This window comes from Vigna radiata, chromosome 11, assembly GCF_000741045.1.
Source record: "Vigna radiata var. radiata cultivar VC1973A chromosome 11, Vradiata_ver6, whole genome shotgun sequence".
Classification (NCBI taxonomy): Eukaryota; Viridiplantae; Streptophyta; class Magnoliopsida; order Fabales; family Fabaceae; genus Vigna; species Vigna radiata.
Window position 1 is genome coordinate 11,680,376 of NC_028361.1, and position 13,573 is coordinate 11,693,948.

The following is a 13,573-nucleotide window of genomic DNA, read 5'->3' on the forward strand; positions in this document are numbered from 1 at the left end:
AAATATATCTTATATACTTATTTGAGAAAAATATATATATATATATATATATATATATATATATATATATATATATATATATATATATATATATATAAAATTTTTGTTAAATTATATTTTTGGATATTTTTTTTTTATTTTCATTTATTAAAAAATAGGAGATGAGAATAAAAATTAAGAAATAATATGTTTAATAATTATTTAATAATTTGTCTTTTAATTGTTTAATATTTTTTAATTATTTATAATATAATTTTTAAATGATATGTTTATATATATATATATATATATATATATATATATATATATATATATTAATTTTCTTAATTAGATATATTGTAATAATGAAGTTAAAAATGTATAACTGAATACAAAACTTGTTCATTTAATTTAACCAATTACACATAACAGAGTAAACATATAAAGAAAATGGAATTAAACAAAAAAGTTAGTCTAAATGTTATATCACTTTCAAATCGATATAACTCCAAGATTTCATATTTTTGTTTGAACGAACAATTCAATATATTTCTAAGGGTGGAACGATACACAACAATGGGTTTATACTTTGAATTTTTTTTCATCGGTTGATCATTTGTGTGATATCATTATCTAATTTGATTTGAAACACGTCATGGATGAGTTTGTTATTAACTACTTTCACTAAACGAAGGTAGTCAATTTTAGTTACTATTTTGCGGTCCCCATAATGTATTTTTGGGTTATTTTTTGTAGAATCTCATTGAAGGTGTAATTCTGTAGGATTGACATGGTGACAAAGGTGTTTGATCTGAAGTATAACCATAACCATATGGACTATCTGTGATGTCTGCCCTTGTTAGAGGTCCGCTATAATAAACAATTATTGCTAAAGACAAGATAATGTTTCAGGTAGTGGAAGAGGACGACGAAGTTAGGTTTAGAAGAGAAAGTATTTCTTCAGTCGAACTTGTGATTGTAATAAACAATTCAATTATTATGTTAATAGGAAAGATAGACTTACAACTAATCATTTGTTCAACATTACCATCAATTGATATTTGAAGAGCATCATACATAATGGATCATTCTTCATCCAATATGGGTCTTCTGAAGTATAACTTGTTGATAAATGTGGTGGTGGGTAATTGAAGAGTTGTGCACACTTTTTTCTTCAGGAGGTTCAATGTGCTATTGTATGGAATGCGAAAGAGTTTTGTATTTTGACATTGAAACTCTACACAATGTTCAGACTCAATGATTTGACCATTTAAAAATAAGGTAGCGAGGTAGAATTTTGAATAATTGTCTTATTTATTAATGGAAACCTTTTCCATTTGAAAAAAGTCTATGTGTTGATGTGTTGAGAGGGATTGTAGGTGTTGGGTATGCAATAAATATTTGTGATAGCTTTGGCTTAAAGTGTTGTTATTTATAGCAGAACTAAAGTGTGGCCTTTCAGATTGAGTACATGTGAGAGCATTGATTGATTAAAGCATGCCATAGTACATGTCAGATTTAAGTATACTCAAAGTGAAGATATTTTTTTGGCATGGTTATCCAATAAAGGTGTTAAGTCTTGTCTTTGTGACAAAGTACATGTGAGAGAGAATTGATTGATTAAAGCATGTCACAGTACGTTTCAGATTTAAGTTTACTTAAAGTGAAGATATGTTTTGGCACGATTATCCAATAAAGGTGTTAAGTCTTGTCTTTGTCGAAAAATGCATGTAAGAGTATTGATTGATCAAAGCATGTCAGAGTACATTTGAGATTTAAGTGTACTTAAAGTGAAGATATGTTTTGGCATGATTATCTAATAAAGATGTTAAGTCTTGTATTTGTAGCATAATGCATGTGAGAGCATTGATTGATTAAAGCATGTCGCAGTACATGTGAGATTTAAGTGCAGTCAAAGCAAAAATATGTTTTTGTATGGTTATCCAATAAATGTGTTAACTCTTGTCTTTGTGGTTGAATGCATGTCCTAGCATTGCTTGATTAAAACATGTTGCAATACATGTCAGATTTAAGTGTACTCAAAGCAAAGATATACGTTAGCATGATTACTAATAACGGTTGAAAATACTGTTATCTGTGATATGATTTTGATACTAAAAGCACCATTTTTCACTTAGAAACTTGCTTGGACTCATGCTTTTTCATTAAGTTGTGTGAATAAGAGAGTTGAGGATGATTTCAGTGATTTTATGACTAATTCTCCTTATTTTGACAGAGATTGAAGTAATACTTGAAGCAAAGATGAAGAGCCAAGAAGATGGAGCTTAGAAGGGCTTGGAAAAGCACCAAAAGAAGGGACAACGCGAAGCCCGGGCGCCCAACTCAAGGCCCAAGCCTTACATGAGGTCCTTTCATCGCCTGAGTGCCCTAAGTGGGGTGCTTGAGCGTCGGATTTCATGGATCAGGTCCAGTTTTTGCTCTGTTTCGACTCTATTGGACTGAGCCCTATTTTTGCTTGTTTCTGACTCTATTTAATGGACCCTAGGGCTCTTTGTTTTGTATCTTTGGTAGAGAGTAGCATAGCAACACACTCTTTTCCTAATTCTTAGGGATCTTTGTCTCATTCTCTTCCATTATTCATATAGTTTCTCTATGTTTATGGGGAACTAATTTCTATTTGTTGTTTGGGGCTGATGTAACCTTGTAAACTCTCATGTATTTGAATTGATTCTTAATTTCATATGCTTTTTCATTAATTGTTAGAGTAATTCATATGTTTCAATGCTTGCTTTGTTTAATTCATTCATTAGCATGATTTATGAATTGCATGAGTGCTGGGAGGTTCCTTATAATTCAGGTTAATATTGCTTAGGGATGGGGGTATGAGTCTTGGTCGTCTTTAAGTTCTTGATCTTCACATTTTATTACTAGGAATGCTAGGAATTACATGAACTGGTAATTCGGGACAGACTTATTCGCTGAGGGATCAAGTTTAGGTAATTTAGTGAGTGACGTTAACATTAATGCATAATGAAGAATTCTTACATACATGAGAGGGAACTTGGTGAAATCTAACCCAAACAACATATTCATCTCATATTAATCAACATCCGTTCATCTTTGTGCTCCTTTGCTATTGATCAATTGCATTCATATTTAATTTTCTGTTTTTGCATTCAAAACCAATGAACTCTTTATATTTAAGTCTTAATTTATCTTGTTATCGTACGACTGTCTAGCGCCGAGAGTCTTCTAGGATACGATATTTGGTCTTACCATTTTATATTACTTGTGCGACTCGGTACACTTGCCGATCCATCCCAACAATTACCCAGTAAAGGTGTTAAGTCTTGTCTTTGTGACAGAGTGCATGTGAGAGCATTGATTCATTAAGACACGATTGTGACTTTTACACTTTGGTGTTGTGAATGTTATTAAGATATGTTAACCCTTGTTCTTTGAAGTAATTTTTCTATTTAACGCAATGGAATGAGTTTGGAGAACATAAAAAGTAAGTTAGGTGTTGCAAAACTTAGTAAAACATAACACTACCATCATAATTGAAGGGTGTCAATTAAGCTCGGTTGTGACTTTTGCATTCTTAATTCTTCTCTTCTAAGTGTTATTAAGATATGATAAACCTTGTTCTTTGAAGTAATTTTTCTAGTTAACACAATTGAATGGGTTTGGAGAAAATTAATAGTAAATTAATTAGGTGTTGTAAAACTTAGTCAAAAATAACACCAACATCATAATTGAAGGATGTCAATTAAGCTCGATTGTGACTTTTGTACTCGTAATTTTTCTCTTATGAGTGTTATTAAGTTATGATAAACCTTGTTATTTAAAGCATGTTTTCCACTTAACACAATGGAATGCAGTCAAAGAACATTACAAGTAAGTTAGGTGTTGCAAAACTTAGTCAAAAACAACATCAACATTATAATTGAAGTGAGAAAATTAAGATAAAAATTAAATTTAATTCTTGACTAAGTTATGGACATCAACTAATGAAACATTTTCATTCATTTTAACATTGATGGGTGTCGCACCCCATGCAAAATTTAATGAGCATAAAAGAATGCAGTATAGACTAGGAAGTGACTCCTAGGTCGTCTCTCAAGGACCAAACTGTGGTTCAGAATTAGGTCAAACACGAAGTGAGGAGGGGTTGTTGAAAAGTTTTGTGAATGCGATGAATGAAATTAAACACGAATGCAAACAACAATGTAAACAGAAATGTAAAAACTAGTTCAAAGACAAAATGAAAACGATCGGTCATTAACTCAATCACTATGCTTCCAATCACCGATTAACGCAACAAATAGGCTACTCTAACCTCTAATCCAACACAGCTAACCAACTAAGCGAAAGCTAATCATGTTTTCATAAAAGCGAACTAAGCGAACACAATACACTTATTCCGTCCTATGTGTTCTATACAGATCGATCAACTAAGCGAAGATACAATCACCAATTGGGCAACTAAGCATATACCCATTGCAAGAACACAGTCAGATTTCATAGAGTGTCAGGAAGAGCAGAATAAATACAAGAATAGTCCAAGAAATCTCAAGGAAGCAAGTAATGTCGCTAATGACCAACCTGACTAACCTAAGTTAACATGACAGTTAAATTATCTCTATCACAAATACTAGACAACATTAAAGTAAAAGAAAATACTAAACCTAACACTACAACAAACAAATATCTAAACACAATTAAAACTATTAAAATGTAACACTAAATTAAAAACATGAAAAGCAATTAAATATGTAATGTGAAATATTATAAGACAAAAGAAAATGAAAAAAAACATAAACTTTTTCTACCATTTCATTCTTCAATTGAAAAGAAATCTCCACAGACACCACACATTTGAATGCAAAAAAATAAACTAAAGAAAACTTTGTGCCAGCATGTTCTTTCGAAAGGAATTGAAAAAGTTTGTTGTAAAATGAAACCTACACATCCTCTTGCAGCCGTCCCATCACTGGACTCTACCTAATTCATCTCTCATTCAATGGAAGCAAGGAAAGCAATAAAATGCTTGAATTAAAAGATGCATAAAGCCCCCAAAAAAGGATGTGGCAGCTGGACCTTTGGATGCACCAAATAAAAAAAATGAAAGTTGAAAGGAGCTACAATGAACCGAATGAGAACACCAAATGAACATTGAAAAGCAGCGTGCACCACTCAAACTCAATGCCGACAAAATAAAAAAAATAACAAAAGCCTTTTTCTAAAACAAAATAGACGATTAATAGAAGAAGAATCGTGTGCACTTTCTAGCTGAATTCCATTTCCGTGTGAGCAGCCCCATCACCGGTTGAATGAAAACGTGCGCACCCAAATTAAAGAAGAAAAAGACAGTATCTATTCTATCAAAGGAAAATGAAATTGCAAGCAAAACTTCAGCTAGGCCATGACAACTTTGTGCTTCAAATAAAAAGGAAAATGAAAATGAAATCAGCCCTCAAAGAAAAATTCCAGCGCTTGCACAAACTAAAAATAGGAAGGTTTGCTTTCATTCATCCATAATAAAAAATCTCAGACATGGTTGCAAATCAAGAGCTCCCTTCAATCTCGTTTCAGCCGAGAATGTGCCACCAAATATATGTTCCAGCCAAGTCCTCCTCCCACCAAAGTGACGACTGCCAACCTTTCTAAGAGGCCATGTGTCCTAAAATTGGGGTGGGGTCCACCCTAAAAAATAAAACCCTAGGGTGCCAAGTGTCCTACAATTTTTGGGCCCCTCATATTTTTAATGGCCTAATGTGCACAAACTTGTCTAAAAAAAAACTAAACTTCTAAATTAAAATACAACTAATTCTAAAACATTTATGGGAGAGTCTTGAATTATTTTGTCTCCTTCCCAATGCTCCAAATTGTATCTCCAAAATTTTTCCTGCAATTAAAAATGCAATTAATTAGCTCAAAATATTCAAATTAATTAAAATTAGAATTTCCGGTCAAATTAAGCACTATTAGCAAAAACAGGAAAATACCGGACAATTAAGCACACTTCCCTGATTAAATTCGGTACAAGAAACTAAGTGAAATCATGAAATTATTGACTCATCAAAATAGACCACACTTAGTCTGTTGCACTCCTGGGCAAAATCAAGACGCAAATCAGGGAACAGTTCAACGGACATCAGGGAATTGACACAGACTCAACAGACAGAAAACAAAGACTCACAATGAAAGAAACAAACAGAATTGCACAATTCTCAAGAAATCTGAACAAAGAAAAGAAGTAGACAATATCCAACACAGAATCAAGGAAAATAGATACTCATGAAATCATCAAAGCACTTCTAAGCATGGCAAAATGATCAATCAGCTCAAGAGGTGAATCAAAAGTAACAGAACCTCACAGATGCACACTATCAGTGTTTCTCTCAAGTGTCTAGGATAAATAATGTCAACTCAATGCACTCAAGAAAGCAAGCAACAAACAGACTTGGCAAGCCTCTAATATCAACACTCAAAACCTATATGCATGTTCACATCAAAACTTCTTTTATGGATGTAATGAGGTCAAGGACAAAGGAGGATATAATATGGATGAGAAGCTACAAACCAAAAGGAATAGAGGAGCAATGGGGAACAAATGTAAACGCAGTCAAATAACACCCAAACCCTCTAATTCAATCCTCTTCTTGACTCCTTCATTCACACAATTTTTTTTTCTCATTTTTCTGTATTTTTTTTCCTATTATTTTCATCTTGTCTCTTTTCTGATCTCTCTTTTCAGAACACAACTTCAAGAGACAAGATACACAACATATATACAAAACAAGAAGAGGAACCAACTAGCCAATTAATCATAATCTCCCAAGAGACCACACTTATTCCCAAAACAATTCCAAAGCTCAAAAATTCCCTAAGGTTAAGGTAAACATGGTTTTTCACTTAAGGCTAGTGTATAAGCTTCAAAACAAAGAAATGGGGAAAGCATAGGCTCAAAAGGGGTCATCAATGGATCAAAATAGGGTAGGCTCATTTGGCTAGAGAGGCTCAACAATAAAACTGCCTTTATCACTTCCAAACATGCATATCAATCAAGAATCATCAACAAGAGTCAAGCCAAGGCATATGTGCAAGCAATCAAGAGACATATCACACACAAGAAAGAATATCAAGTGGCTCAAATCTCACACAGGGTAATTTCTGTCACAATCAAATTAACCTCTCAAACTTCATAATCATCTTCCAAGCAGAGAAAAACAAGGATTTCCAACCAATTAGAGTATCAATGAAATGAAAGCCACATCTACAACCTAAACAAAGTCCAAAAATCAAGAGAAACATGCAAAACTGTACACAAGACAAAACAAAAACTACCTAAAAAAACAAAAAATTTAACGCAGAAAACATAAACTAATCAAAGAAAAATCAGAATCTCCCCCAATAGACCACACTTAAACTACACAGTGTCCTCAATGTGTCACAAGCATCAGATCAGGAATCAGAACAATCAACAAATCAATGACAAGTGAAATAAATGTGGGAAAGGGAGGAGAAGGGAAAAGAAGACTCCCCTGATCATGGTTGCAGTTGCCAATTTTGGACTTTCAGGGAGATCTCTTCCACCACCGGATTCAACAAGGAAGTCTTGAGGAGGAATTGCTTCATCCTCCAGATTTGATCGAGCAGGGAGATATCCTCCACAACTGGATCTAAGAAGAAGTGATTGTTGATAAGCAGATTCAGCTGGTGCCTATTAATCTTCAAACTATAGGCACCTTTGTCTTCCACCATGGGTGTGTGTTGGTTAAATTCATATGTACCTCCTGCAACATGGTTAGTGCAATATGGTTCCACAAAATTAACATGCAGGGGTATAACACCCAATCCCAGTGTAACAAGTTGACCCTCAGATATACCCTTAGAACATGAATCAATTTCAAATTTAGAAACAATATCAACTACAAGCTCAGATTCATGTTCGGTGCACGGAGAAGAAGTGTTCATACAAGATGGCAAAAGTTCTTTCTCATCATGCAAAGAGTGGAAATGAAAAGCATGCTCATCAACATCATAATCATCAACATACCTATCACTAGCATCATCATCAACAACAGAATCAATCATAGGTATGTTTACCTCCACTTCCCTGAAAATTGGTAGAGTGGTGAAAGGTGAAGATGGTCTACCTATCTCAAAAGTGCTGCTTACATTTGTCTGTTCCTCAACATTTTCATCAGACTCACAGTTAGTATCACCAATCATAAAGTTGGAAGCTGGTTGTATCACAAAATTGATCTCAACACAAATAGAGCAAGAACCAGCTTCACAACTACATTTAAAGTTTTCAGAAAACTGTGAAAGATCAAAATTTAATCCTAAGTCTAAAGCATCTTCAGTTTTCACAGTTTCTATATCAAAATCATCACTAACATGTGAATCTGCAACAGAATCAAGAATGTTTGAATTCATAAATAGCTTAGGCAGTGAAATTTCAAGTTTAGAGAAAATCTGTGCTGATTCATGATTCATCTCACCAATAACAGCAGAATGAGCAACTGCAACCTCAAGTGCAAGAGGGGGGAGATAGGAAGATGGGGAAGTAGATGGCGTAGTAGTAAGCTCATGACTCTGCTCCCAATCTCCTATGTGAATGGCACTAACATCATCAATAATTGGAACAGTCTGAAATGGTGATCCCTCTAAAAATTTAGACTGTTCCTCGGTGCACTGCGCGACCATCTGCCCCTACAACTCATTCAATGTAGGCTCAGAAGAAGTAGAAGATTTGGCAGGTGCCTTTTGCTGTTGTTGTTGCCTCTGATTTTTCTGCTGTGGTTGCTTGGTATTGTAGATGTTGGTAGCAGAAGCTTGAGGCTCATCCGTCCACTAAGGTTAAAGTTATTTAAAATAATCATTTCCACCTTTCCATCACCATTGCACTTTATCCCCGCCATGGCCCATCACACGAATTATTGCCACTCCACGAATCAACCAAAATCTGAGGGTAACCCAATCCCCCAAGAAAATCCAACAGCGCCATCACCTCAAATGCATACATAGCCCCAGGCTTCGACAAGCAAAATTCATTGCTTTCAAAACTCACTTTATCCACTGCAAAATCAGGGATCAAACCCATGAAGTGGTTATTATTCAAATCCAACCGCTCCAACTTCATCCCATTCAAACCACGCGAAATCAACCCAACAAACTCATTCCCATTAAGATCGAAATCCCTCAGCGAGACCAAATCCCCAATGTTCATCGAAATACTCCCACTAAACTTATTCCCGTGAAGCCACTAAACTTATGTCCAATGAGCACCCCAAGTTTTAGCCCCAGACGAAGTAAGTTTCGCTAACGCGAAAGAGTTTAAGTGGCTCAACTTTAGTTACAGGACATTTTTTGCTCAAACGAAAATATTTTAGGTTAAGCAAAAATATCTAGTTCAAGCGAAAATTGTTTAGCTTAAGCGAAAATATCAACAAAACTTGTGTTTTAGTTTTCTGCAAATCTCGCTTAGGCGAGAAAATTTAGCTTAAGCGAAAATAATGCAGTTAACACCGTTAGTTTGTATTTAACGAAGATGACTTGATTAACACAATTTTTTTCTGTATGTGGACGAAATTGACATTTTTCTAAAAGGGGGACGAATTTGACCCACTTCAACCAAATTGGGACAAAAGAAACAATTAAACCTAAAAACTAATAAAAGAATACCTTACAAATCAATTGCTCACAAAACCAAATTCAATTATACATTTTTAATATCATTATCACAAATTTTGTAATTAAAAAATAAATTTTATAAAACAATAACAAAATTAAAACAATTTTTATTTTATATATATATATATATATATAAATTAAAATACATATAAATGTAGTATAAAAGTAAAAAAGTTTCAATGAAATAAAAAATACTTCAAAAATTGATTCTCTGAAACTGAATTCAATTATATATTTTCAATTTCCTTATCAAAACCTTTGTAATTAAAAAATAAATTTCACAAAATAATAACAAAATTAAAAAAATTTATATATACACACTAGTGCAGAAAGAGTTTTAGACGTCAGTTATTTTCGGCTTTTAACGTCACCTCCTAAACCGACGTCTTTATGGGTGACGTTAATGGGATGTCGGATTTCTGCAAGTGCGACGTCGTTATTGAGGTCGGTTCAGTGACAAGTGCGACGTCTATAAAGACGTCAGACATTACACTAACCGACGTCTAAGGGCACTATATGTGTTTTGGTGTAGTTTTTCTCGTGTCTTTGGGTAGCGTAGTAGCACCTCTTTCCTTTGCTATTTCTTCGTAAGAAAAAATTGTGTCTTTTGCATCTCTTATGACATTTCAACCCAAAGACGAACCTGGGTCGTTGCCTAGGTCCATTGCGACGGCCAATGAAAAAGAATACGGTGAGAATACGATGTCACCGTATTCTTTTCCTTTGGCAGTTGGAATGGAACAAGGCAAGGACCCAGGTTCGACTTCAGGTTGGAATGCCATAAGAGATCCAAAAAACGCAAGTTTTTCTTACGAGGAAACTAGCAAAGGGCGAAGGTGCACTACGCTACCCAAAGACACAAGAAAAACTACACCAAAACACAACGAAAACTCATTTTGATCGATTCAAATGAAAGATAATACATCAAAGATTACTTTAATCAAAGTTGTCAACACCCAATTTCGTCCGGGAAAGTAAATAATCAATATTAAAGAAAACAATAATCTTCCTCAATGCAGGGCACATCACTTTAGAATGTTTTTGAAATTTTTGTTTAACATGGTAATAATTTGAATCAATATTATGGCATTAATGGTAAGCAATAATAACAAATATATTGATATAATCTGCTGCATCAGTTTCTTCCTGAAGAGAAAAAATAAGATCCTTTTTAAATGGGCAAATTTTCTGACAATTATTATAATCTTTCCCTATTTTTGCTAATTGTCAATTAAATCGCCATTAAGGCAAGATTACATTAATATTACAATATGTGCCTATAAATACACACTCTGTGGAAGGAAAAAGGGGTACTGGAAAAAAATAGAGAAAAAGACCTAGAAATTTTAGAATTTGAAAGAAAGAGTGTAAAGAAAAATAGGTTCTCACACCTAAGGGTTCTGTCAACAACAACCACCTGAGAAAGCACTAAGGAAGTTCCAAAAGCTAAAAAGGTATGTCACCTTTACACTCTTATTTTCCTCGTTTTATTATACTTTGAAGTTTTCTTCCAAAGATACTTTTTTTGTACACGCAGAAAATGTTTTCTTAAAAATCATATTTTTTTGTTTGAATTTAAGTACGCGTTGGACTATGGCCAGTTTCTTCTTACTTTTTTTCTCAAAATAAAAAAAAATAAAAAACTATTTAAAACCTAAAAAAGGGGTTAATTGTTGTTAAACTAAATCTTTTATCAAAATTATGCGATCCTTCTTTTCTGGTTTTTTTTTTAAAAATATAAGTCAATCCTTTTTTTTAAAAAAACAACTCACAAACCTTTTTCTAGATAAAGAACTACGTGAGCCCTGATTGTCCATTAATGGATGTACGTAGGACCAAGGTCAATCCCTGTCGGGTTCATAAAATAAAAAATATTTTTTTGTTCTCAATGATTTATTTTTATTTCTATTTATTTTTATTTTTTAGGGAAAATTAATTATTTTTGAAAACCACATTAATTTTATACATTTAATTAAAGGTACTGCCTTTGGCAGGCGCGGTAGGGTGCTAATACCTTCCTTACGTGTAACCGATTCCCGAACTTAAAATCTCTTTTTTTCATAGACCATGCTTTTATTTGAGGGTTTTTCCATTTTTTTCCATAATAAATTATGGTGGCGACTCCGAAATATTTTTTAAACCCATTTTGTTTTTCGGTTCGCCGTTCCGTCGCGATCCTGGTTGCGACAAAAGTAAAAACAACTTTAAATGGTTCACGAGAGATTAAACGCACTTGGAAATGTAGTGCAGTGGAGAGAAAAGGCGAAGGAAGACGATCAAACTGCTGGTTCGCAAACTGTTGGTTTGCACCGATTATTTAACAAGAAATTAGACATTAGTTACCCACAAACCCAACGTCTATAATTGCATATATGTCGGGCGCCTCACTAATATGACGTCCATTCGATTTAAAAATTAATATTTGTGTTATATATAGACGTCGACGTGGCGGGATGAGACGTTTAGTTGGCGAAAACGAATGACTTTTCAAATACCTGGTCAGACTATAAACGTCGGTTCGGAGGGCCCTGACGTCTATAATCACATATAGATGTCAGGTGGCGGGATCAGACGTCTAGATGGCGGAAAAAATTAACTTTTCACCTACCTGTCAGACTATAGACGTTTGGTAGGAGGGGCACTGACGTCTATATAACGAAAAGAAATGACTTTTCACTTACCTGTCAGACATATAGACGTCAGTTTCAAGGGACATCGACGTTTATAGACGTCGCCCCCCCCCTAATAGACATCTATAGGCTTGACTCGTTTATGCAATTGCCCCCGGTCAATAATTTACGTCGCAGCCCGACTAGCCATCTCATATGCTTAACACATGATATTTGATTGCTTTCATAAAGCACATGACTATCTTCCAATCTAGCCTTAGTGGATGCTTTGCTACACACCCCTTTACTGGGACTGTCTTTGGCAAAGCCCGGTGATTGTATAATGGATACAGCTCATTGAGAAGAAGGCTTTCCCTCTTTCCTGTCCGACCAAGTTTGAACTTCGATCGCTGGAAACTCATGCTTTCAGGCTTGTTTGAAACTCTTGATCTTCTCTCTAATCCCCATGCCATGATAGGAAAAATGGACCTAAATAGTAAGAAAACCCTGGAACTGTTAAGGGTTTGTCAAGTGTACCAGATCGTATCAAGTAGTAATAAAACGGTAAGACCGAGTATCGTCTTCCAAAGGACTCTTAAGCCTAAACTTTCATGTGACTTGATTTCTTAGGACTTGATAAAACGACAATTAGGGTTTTTATATGCAAATAATGAAAATTTAAATATGCATGCAAAATGGTTGATCAATTGATAGTTGAATGTAATATGGATGAATGACGTTGTTGGGGTTTAATAATTCTACTCTTTCATTATTGTTAATGCAATTTTCTAAATTACCCTAATCCCAATGTCTTGGTGAAGAGAGCCTACTCCTAATTACTAGTTTACTATGTCTAGTCTCCTTAGTAATTATTTGTGCATTATTTTAAGGTGCGCAGAAGCTTAAAACAATTGGGTCTCCTATTCCTATGTCTAGGTAATATTGCTCCCAAGAGATCTCCCCAGATCTAGACTACCCATACGTGTCCATACAGATAATCAAATAGCATGCATTTGAATAATGTTTTATCTCAAAGCATGAATTAAAAAGGAGGAAATACTCTAACAAATAATGAAATCAAGCATATGAATGAAGAACAATTCGATATATGAGAGTTTCAAAGGATTACATCATTTTCCCCCAAAATAAAAGGGTTTAGTTCATCATTGTCATGGTGAACTAGATGAAAAGAATGAAGATAATGGAAAGATAAACCCTAGAATTGTAGGTTGGAGCTTTCGTATCCAAAATCTGCCTCCAAGGGGTGATAACGGTCTAAAAACCGTTATTTTCATACTTAAATTTGATAGTAAAACACACCC